The following is a 9,045-nucleotide window of genomic DNA, read 5'->3' as shown; positions in this document are numbered from 1 at the left end:
AAAGGTGACCATCCCTCCATCCTTAGCATCAAGCGTGATGAATTGTAATTCATCACCAGTCATGTGTCTCGAGCATCCACTGTCAAGATACCATTTCCTGTTTCCTCCTTGGGATGCTAGACACACCTGCAAGCAAAAGTCAAGTTTTTATTTTAGGTACCCAAGCTTTCTTGGGTCCTTTTTGGTTAGTCAAAATGGTTCCTTTTGGAACCCATATTTTCTTTATAGTTAAGTTTGCAGATTTGTCAAGGAAGCAGGTATATGACTTATGTCCTACTCTACCACATTTGAAACAAGTAATATTGGTGGACTTGTTACTTAAAGAATTTACATAAATATTTTTCAGATATTTTTGTTTCTTCAAGGGGTTATAGCCAAGTCCAGCCTTATCATATACAGCTTTTTGATTATCAAGAATCATATTGAGTTTGTTTGAACTTAAGGTGAACTTATCTACTATTGGTTTCAGCTTGGCAATTTCGTCCTTTAAGCTTTGATTTTCTTGAAGCAAGGTGGATTTTTCAATTGAAAAACTTTCAGCTTGTTTCACTAAGGATTGATTTTTTAATTTCAGCTCTTTGTTTTTCATCCCTAGTTTCTTTAATTCATCAATTAAATCATAGAATACTTCATGCAATTCTTCAAATGTAAATTCACTAGGGGTTTCAGAAATTACCTCATTTTCGTGTGTCATAAGGCACAGGTTGGCTTGTTCGGTTGAGATTTCCTCATCGGAGCTTGAGTCATCACTCGCACTCCATGTGGCCATCATGACCTTCTTCTTGAACTTCTTGGGACCTTTCTTCAGTTGTGGACATTCGGATTTGAAGTATCCCGGCTTCTTGCACTCATAGCAGATAAGGGGTTGTTCTTTCTCTTTTTCTTTGCTTTGTTCCCCTTTTGTGAATGGCCTCTTTCTCATCCCCTGTTTTCTTTTTCTCAAAAATTTTTTGAATCTTCGGGTGATGAGAGCCATCTCTTCATCTTGTCCTTCATCTTCAGTGTCATCAATTTCTTTATCAGGAGGAGCTGTGGATTTGAGGACGATGGTTCTTTTCTTTTTGACTTCTTCCTCTTGATGTTGCTTCATGCTTAGCTCATGAGTCATCAAAGATCCAAGAAGCTCTTCTAGAGGTAGAGTGTTCAAGTCCTTGGCTTCTTGGATGGCAGTCACTTTGGCTTCCCAAGTTCTTGGCAAGGACCTGAGAATCTTTCTTACAAGCTCACTGTTAGTATAGGACTTACCAAGACTCTTTAAACCATTAATTATATCAGTAAAATGAGTAAACATTACAGTTATGGACTCATCATGCTCCATTTTAAATAATTCATATTTATGCACAAGCATGTTTATTTTAGACTCTTTTACTTGATTTATTCCCTCATGGGTTACTTCTAACCTATCCCATATTTCTTTAGCAGATGAACAAGTAGAAATACGATTAAATTCGTTAGCATCAAGAGCACAATAAAGTACATTCATTGCTTTAGCATTTAATTGGGCCATCTTTTTATCAACCTCATCCCATTCTTTCTCGAGTTTGGTTGATTCCTCACCATCTATAATTTTAGTGGGTGTGTGAGGACCGTTCACTATGATACTCCACATATCATAGTCGAGTGCTTGTATGAATATTTTTATCCGAGCTTTCCAATAGGTGTAATTAGACCCATTGAAAAGTGGAGGTCGGTTGGTGGATTGCCCCTCGGCTAGAGAAGTACCCACGTGGGTTGCCATAGATCTTTGGCTCTTTGATTGTTTAGATCAAAGAAGGGCTAGAGCACCGGGCTCTGATACCACTTGTTGCCCAGCTATGCAACCCAAGAGGGGGGGTGAATTGGGTTTCTAAAAATTTTAAGCTTAACTAATGACTTATGAAAAATGTTTGTCAATTGCTAAAAGAATGAGGAGAATAACCTTAGTTCAAGATTAATTGCCTAAAAGCAAGAATGCAAGGAAATAATGAAGAGTTAGAGAGAAGCAATTATGCACACCACAAACAAAAAGATTTATAGTAGTTCGGTGCCAACCTTGCACCTACATCCACTCCCCAAGCTCCTACTTGGGAATTCCAATCCACTATACTTGTATTCAACCTGAATACAAACGTCGGAAACTTCGATACTAGCTATCCCAAGCTAGACCACTTATTTTTCGGATACAAGCCAACCCAATACACTCCGATTCTAGGTTCGGATCAACCTTCCCTTATTTTGGAACCCCTCCAAAACAAAACAATCACTCAAAATGAGTAAAATAATTTAGAGCACAAATAAGTACAAGAAAAGCCCCTTTAATGAGCGAATATAACTTTAAATACACTTTACTCAAGAGAAGAAACCCCTTTTTGGATTTCCTCAAAGTGGATGAAGAATTGATTGAGCGCTTGAGGAGTTGGTGAGCTTTGATTGTTGGCTTCTTGAAGGCTTTAAATGAGCTCTTGATTAGGGCTGAAAAGTAAGATTGAGAAACCCTTTCTCTTTTGAATGCTCTTGAATGCTCTTCTTTTTCTTTTCAATCTCTTTCTTTCTCTTCTTAATCTCTTCTTTGTTTCCTACCTTTTGAATCCTTTTATAGCTTTAAGAAATAGAGAAAAATATTCTAGGCAGAAAAAGAGCCGTTAGAGCACATTAAATGAGCATTAAAAGCACTTAAAATGGGTTAAAAACTAGCCGTTGCAGAAAAATCCCGTCGCAGGGGTCGACTCATGAGTCGACTCATGCCTCAGGAGTCGACTCATGAGTCGACCTCTGTTGCAATAACCAGAAAATAGGTTTCTGTGACTTTTGGCCTAAAACCGCAGGAGTCGACTCATGAGTCGACTCATGCCTTGAGAGTCGACTCATGAGTTGACTCACAGGCCGTGCCAAGTCAAAAATTCAGCGTGCCAAACTACTCATTGTGCCATGAGTTGACTCATGAGTCGACTCATGGATTTCAAACATGCATAACTTCAAAAATACAAGTCCAAAAATAATGAAATTTTTGCCAATAGATCACAAATCTTTTGTTCTACCAAATGATACTATTAAATCAGGGTTTTGGTAAAATTACGATTTTGCCCCTGAAGAGCACAAAGACTTTTTCAAATAAAAAATATTGGTACCCCTTCAATCTGCTTTGTAATCATCAAAATCAATCTAGGAGCAACAGAGGATATATCGATTAGTCTTTAAAATTATTCACGATCAAATGATAAGCTGTTAATAAGGACGACAGCTTCTATCGAGCATAGGTCGCTGTAGGCCATATGGGTTGGTTGTCCTCTTAACCAAGGAGTGTGGAGACACTGGTATGGCATACAGGTGAGATGTAAGGGTACATCATCATTGAACGTGACCAACTCCAGAGTATTCTGCTGTCGAGAATGTCTCTAATGGGATATAGGTATAAGTATCCCTTAGACCTGAGATCGCCTCAGTGACTTGCAAGCAACTCACTGTGCTTTGATACTGGACTAACTGAATTTCTAATTTAGGGATGGAAGGCTTCTGGGCACAGTCAAGTACTTGCGAAGTCAGAGTGTGATCAAGATGAGATTGACCACTCCAAGAGTTGGAGAAGAATGAGTCGCTGTATTTCAATTTAGCAAAACCTTGGCCAGGGTAATCCATCAGATGGATTTGATATTTTGAAATACAATGTGGACAACCTGATCAGAGTTGACAGTTGAGCTCTGGGGTGTCCTATGATCATTTTGGTCAAGGGGATGAATTATATGAAAACTATATCTGCATGGGTTCTAAGGATGTTGTTCTACACATTCGACCTATCCGATCGTCGGGTACCATTGCTAGATGGTCACTTCGATTGGTATAAGAATTTATTCCTATGCTACCGACTTAAGTTCGGACCTATGAGGTCACACACATTAGAGTTCATGATCCGATCGGATGGTTGATCAACGATTAAGAATCGTTCTAGGGTTAAATGATCAATACGATTGACATTTAACCCAGTACAAGTATTGCAGGAGGATCGATTAGCAATTTGATTGCTAATTGACTTAATTTGATTAAGCCAATGGACTGAGATTAAGTCTAATTAAATATGATTTAATTAGATTTAGTTTGGGCTTGATTGGATCAAGTCCAATTAGTTTATTGGATAAGCCAAGTGCAAGGAAAAACTAGTCCTAGTTCAACTAGGACTTGGGTCAATCTAATTTCTAATTTTATTAGAAAATTAAATCAGATTTAAATCTAATTTAATCTGATTAAATTAAGTTCTTAATTAGATTAAGATATATTTTAATTGGGTTAATCTAATTTTAATTTGATTTGGTTTGGGAAACCAAATTAAAACAAGTCATAAGACAGAATCCTAGTAAGACTAGGATTCCACCTTGCGCCACATAAACCTTCTCCACGCCCTCTCTCTTATTCAACACCAATCTCCACTTATTTTGTATGACAAAAGCCCTCTCCCAGATCTCTCCCACGTTCACAAAAGGTCTCCTCTCTTCTTTCTTACATGGAAGGTGGTTTGGATCAAATCTAAAAGAAATAAGTTTGGATTTCGAATTCTATGAGATAGAGTTTTAGAAATCCAAAACTCTTTCAATTTTGCACCGAATTTATCCAAATTTTTTTTGAAATTTTTGTGAATTTTAGGGTATATATTGTGCACCCTTTTCTGGTGATCCATGTATGAAAATATGAAGGAGGTGCTCAAGAGTTGGGCGTCCCTTAACTTGCCATGTTTGGATAAGCCTTGACTAGGTGTTTGACCTAGATAAGGACTCTATCATATCTCTCTATATAAGATGAGTTTTTTTATGAAATTTTAAGAAACAATAGAGATTTGAGAGACCTTTGAGTCATCCAAAAATCAGAGAGAAAAACCTTTGGGTCGTGGAGATATAAAAGATGCAAGTTTGGATGTCTAGAGAGAAAAACGTGAAGAAGAAGAGGGTCTTCTTCTAGGGTTTTTGTTTTCATATCTTTCCTCCCTCCATCTTGAGTTTCCTGAGAGTGTCTTAGATCTGAAACTCCTCCTTCTACTTTCCATCTTTGAAAGAGTCCAAATCAAGAAGAAGGAGGCACTTGATCAACCATTAAAGAAGGATCAGCGCAGTACTAGCATACTGTGCTGATTTCCTGAAGCAGGACTTCTGATCGAGATTCGTGGGCTCGTGTGGACGACTCCTAGAGGTCGGATGTGTGTGCGGCTTGTAACATCATCCTTAAGCCTGGATCAGCGAGATTAGAGCATCTAACTTGCAAGGTAATAGATCTGATCTATTGTTTAATACATACATTAGATGTGGTATAGAAATATGTTGATATGATCAACATGTAGTTCATGCTATATTTATATATTTTAATTTTTGATTTAATATCATATAATAATCATGTAATAGAATCTTAGATCTAGAGATTCTCTAGTTTTAGAAAATAAATTTTGATTTATTTTAGTCTTTTGCTGTATGATCTTGAAAAAGTTTCAAGATCTAACACTGAAACCCTAGATCTGGTTCCTACAATTGGTATCAGAGCCTAGGTTCTTTATTACATGATTATTTATACATGCTTAGATTATTTCTTAGATTAGATCTAATTTATAATCTGATTTTTAAATCTAAAATTAAAATTTTAGATCAATCACGAACTGCAATGTTGTCCTGCTATAAGGTTTACCCCTTACAGTGCAAAGGTTGTCCTAGTTCGTGTAGATCTATCTTTAATCATAAATTTATTAGATATGATCTAGATTAAATTTATGATTTATTAGATTTAAAAGATATTTAAATCTAAAATAAAATCTCTTTGTTAATAATTTTTGTGCAAAGAAATTGTTTAAAGTTGAAACTGTTTCAATTACATGAACCTGTTTAGATTAGATCTAAAGTAGTTTCATGTTTATTTCACTTGTATCTTGATTATGAATCAAATATGCAATATGGTTGGTAGAATCATATTGTAAAATTATTTTATAAATATAAAAATTATTTTTTGAAAAGCCAAACCCAACCCTCAGCCCAAAACTTAATTAAGAATTAAGAAGTTGTTTGATTAGGTTCTAGGATTGTGAATTGAAGAACCTAAGACACAAATCATAACACATTGGGTTAATAGGTTAGTGGAAATTAGGTCCATTAATTGGGTTAGACCTATGGTTAGATTAAAGATGGATTTAATTAGAGAATTGACTAAATCTAATCAATTATTGTCTTAGATTAGTTCAAGGATTCTCTAGATCAATTACAATAGTTGTAGTTGGTCAAGTCCATGTCTTTAACGAGAACCAAATGGACTTGATTCTTGGCTAAGTGGTCTAGCACGAACTGTTAGGCTGATCTAATCGAAACTAATTAAACCAGTTAGTGTCTAAGGTAAACCAGACCGGTGGTTTTTAATTGGGAGCCTGCTTATCTGGCCATTTCTGATGGTGTCTAAGGCAAGCTTTGGCAGACCCTCCCACTGATCGAACTTACCTGGCCTCTTGGTGAAATTATGTTTTGATCGGATCACTTGACTATTCGAGCTGACCCATGTCAGCTAGGTAAATCAGTGTGACTGATTTAGGTGCTCCTAGACCAGCCCTTTTAATGGTCTCCCTTAAGCTGACTTGGTGAAGCCAGTGGGAGGATCATGATAAGCTGGTTCATCTGACCTCATCCTCTAAATTATTTAAATCTTCTAAAATTATTAGGTCCTTAAAATGATAAAGTTATGGAGATAACTGAGTCATAGCCTCCCATTAAGGTGTTTGATAATGAGTCCATTAACTCAATAATCATTGCAGACCCAAAGGCCTGGTGCTTGTTGACTAATGGAATTATCACTCATCATATGACGACTTGGAAGTGTCTCTCTAATGGTGGTTAGGTGAGCCAACCAAAGTTGGGCTTAATCATTCGTTGGTTAGATACACCAAGTATGATCATGTTAATGGTTGGACCTAACCGGATCCTTACAGTGGAGGCCAAAGCCTACTGATTAGGTTTCTGGGGCAAAATTAAAATTACTAGAAATTATTTAGAGAAATAATTGGTTATGAACCTACCCTTAGATGTACATGGGTTGACCAACCAAAGTAGGGCTTGTGTGCAGTCTAAGTGGATTCTAGTACCCGCTAAGGAATTAGGGTAATTCCTCGAGTTGGAGGTAGAGGCTACCAATTCGAATAAAATAGTGGGAGAAATTTTTTGATTAAAATCCAAATCTTTAGGTTTAATGAATCAATTACTAATTAGGTTATGGTTCTCCTTTGTGCAAATATGGCCACTTCCCTATCGCTCCGATCATTGTTGGACAATGATAAGTTGGTGGGATCCAACTTCGGTAGCTGGTACCGAAAGTTGAAGATAGTCCTGGAACATGAACGGATCCTATATGTGATAATAGATCCTGCACCTGAGGAGCCAACTGCCAATGCACGTGGAACAATCAGAGACACTTACCAGAAGTGGCTTAGTGAACGGACCACGGTGCGCTGTATCATGCTGGCCACCATGAGCGACGAGTTCAGTCGCAGATTCGAGATGACTCAGCCAAAGGACATGCTTCACATGTTGGAGGATGCCTTTAGCACACCCGATGACGTAGAGAGGTACAAGACTCGTTGTGCCATCTTCAACGCTAAAATACGGGATGGTGCCTCTGTCACTGATCATGTATTGTACATGATCGAGCTGATGAAAAGATTAAGCAAGCTCGGCTTTTCCTTGCATGAGCAGCTTGGGAAAGATGCAATACTGAACTCGCTGCCCAAGTCTTATCTCCCATTCCTCACTCATTATAGAATGACAAAGCCTGAAGTAAACTACCACGGATTATTGGGGTTGCTTCAGAACTTTGAGAAGGATCACCAACTCCTCAAGGAGTCGGTGAACTCAGTGGGAGGTTCGTCTTCTGGTTCTCGATCCTTTTAAGAAAGGGAAGAAGAACAAGAAGAAGAAAGTCAAGAAGGTGTAAATTCAGGCTGGGACATCTGTGCAGAGCCAGACCAAAAAGATCAAGCCTGATAAGAGTCTATTCTACTGGCAAGTACCCTAGATTAGATAGTATGTCAGATATCTACTTATGGCACTGTAGGCTAGGTCATATAAACAAGAACAGAATAAACAGGTTGACTCAAGAGAAAATTTTCGAAGTCAGTGATTGTGAATCACTTCCAACCTGTGAGTCCTGTCTTCTTGGTAAAATGATCAAGTCATCTTTTACTGGAAAAGGTGAGAGAGCTACTAAGCTCTTGGGCCTAATACATACTGATGTATGCTGGCCCATGAGCACAAGTGCTAGAGGTGGATATTTCTACTTCATAACTTTCACGGATGACCTATCCAGATATGGATATGTCTATCTGATGAAACATAAATCGGATTCATTTGAAATGTTCAAACGATTTCGAAGTGAAGTAGAAAAATAAATTGAGAAGAGTATTAAAACTCTTTGATCTGATCGAGGAGGGAAATACCTTTCTAGTGAGTTTCTCACATATCTAGGAGAGAATGCGATTCTCTCCCAATGGACTCCTCCAGGAACACCACAGCATAATGGTGTGTTTGAAAGGAGGAATCGGATTCTGTTAGACATGGTCCGATCCATGATGGATTTTTGCTAGCTTGCTGATATCCTTCTGGAGATATGCACTCGAATCGGCCTGTTATCTGTTAAATAGGATTCCAAGTTAGTCTCTAATTAAGACTCCATATGAGATATGGACGAGACGTAAGCTAGCACTTTCACACCTTAGGGTCTGGGGGTGCCCGGCCTATGTCAAACGATTAGTCATAGACAAACTTGGACCTAGGTCTGACAAATGCTCATTCATAGGGTACCCCAAAGAGACAAAAGGATATTTTTTCTACCATGCTGATGAATAAAAGGTGTTCGTCAGCCTTAAGGCAATCTTTTTAGAAAAGGAGTTCCTTGGTGAAGGAACCGTTGCCTCTAAGATTGAACTTGACGAAGTTCAATAGGTAGAAGGATCGACACCAATAGTTGAACCTGAGTCTGATATGATTAGATCATATCCGGAGCCCAATGTACCTGCACCATTAAGGCGATCTGGTAGAGTACCGCGTCAACCGGATAGAT

The sequence above is a fragment of the Elaeis guineensis genome, chromosome 14, assembly GCF_000442705.2.
Source record: "Elaeis guineensis isolate ETL-2024a chromosome 14, EG11, whole genome shotgun sequence".
NCBI classification, from domain to species: Eukaryota; Viridiplantae; Streptophyta; class Magnoliopsida; order Arecales; family Arecaceae; genus Elaeis; species Elaeis guineensis.
Note: the sequence above shows the minus strand (reverse complement) of the source record.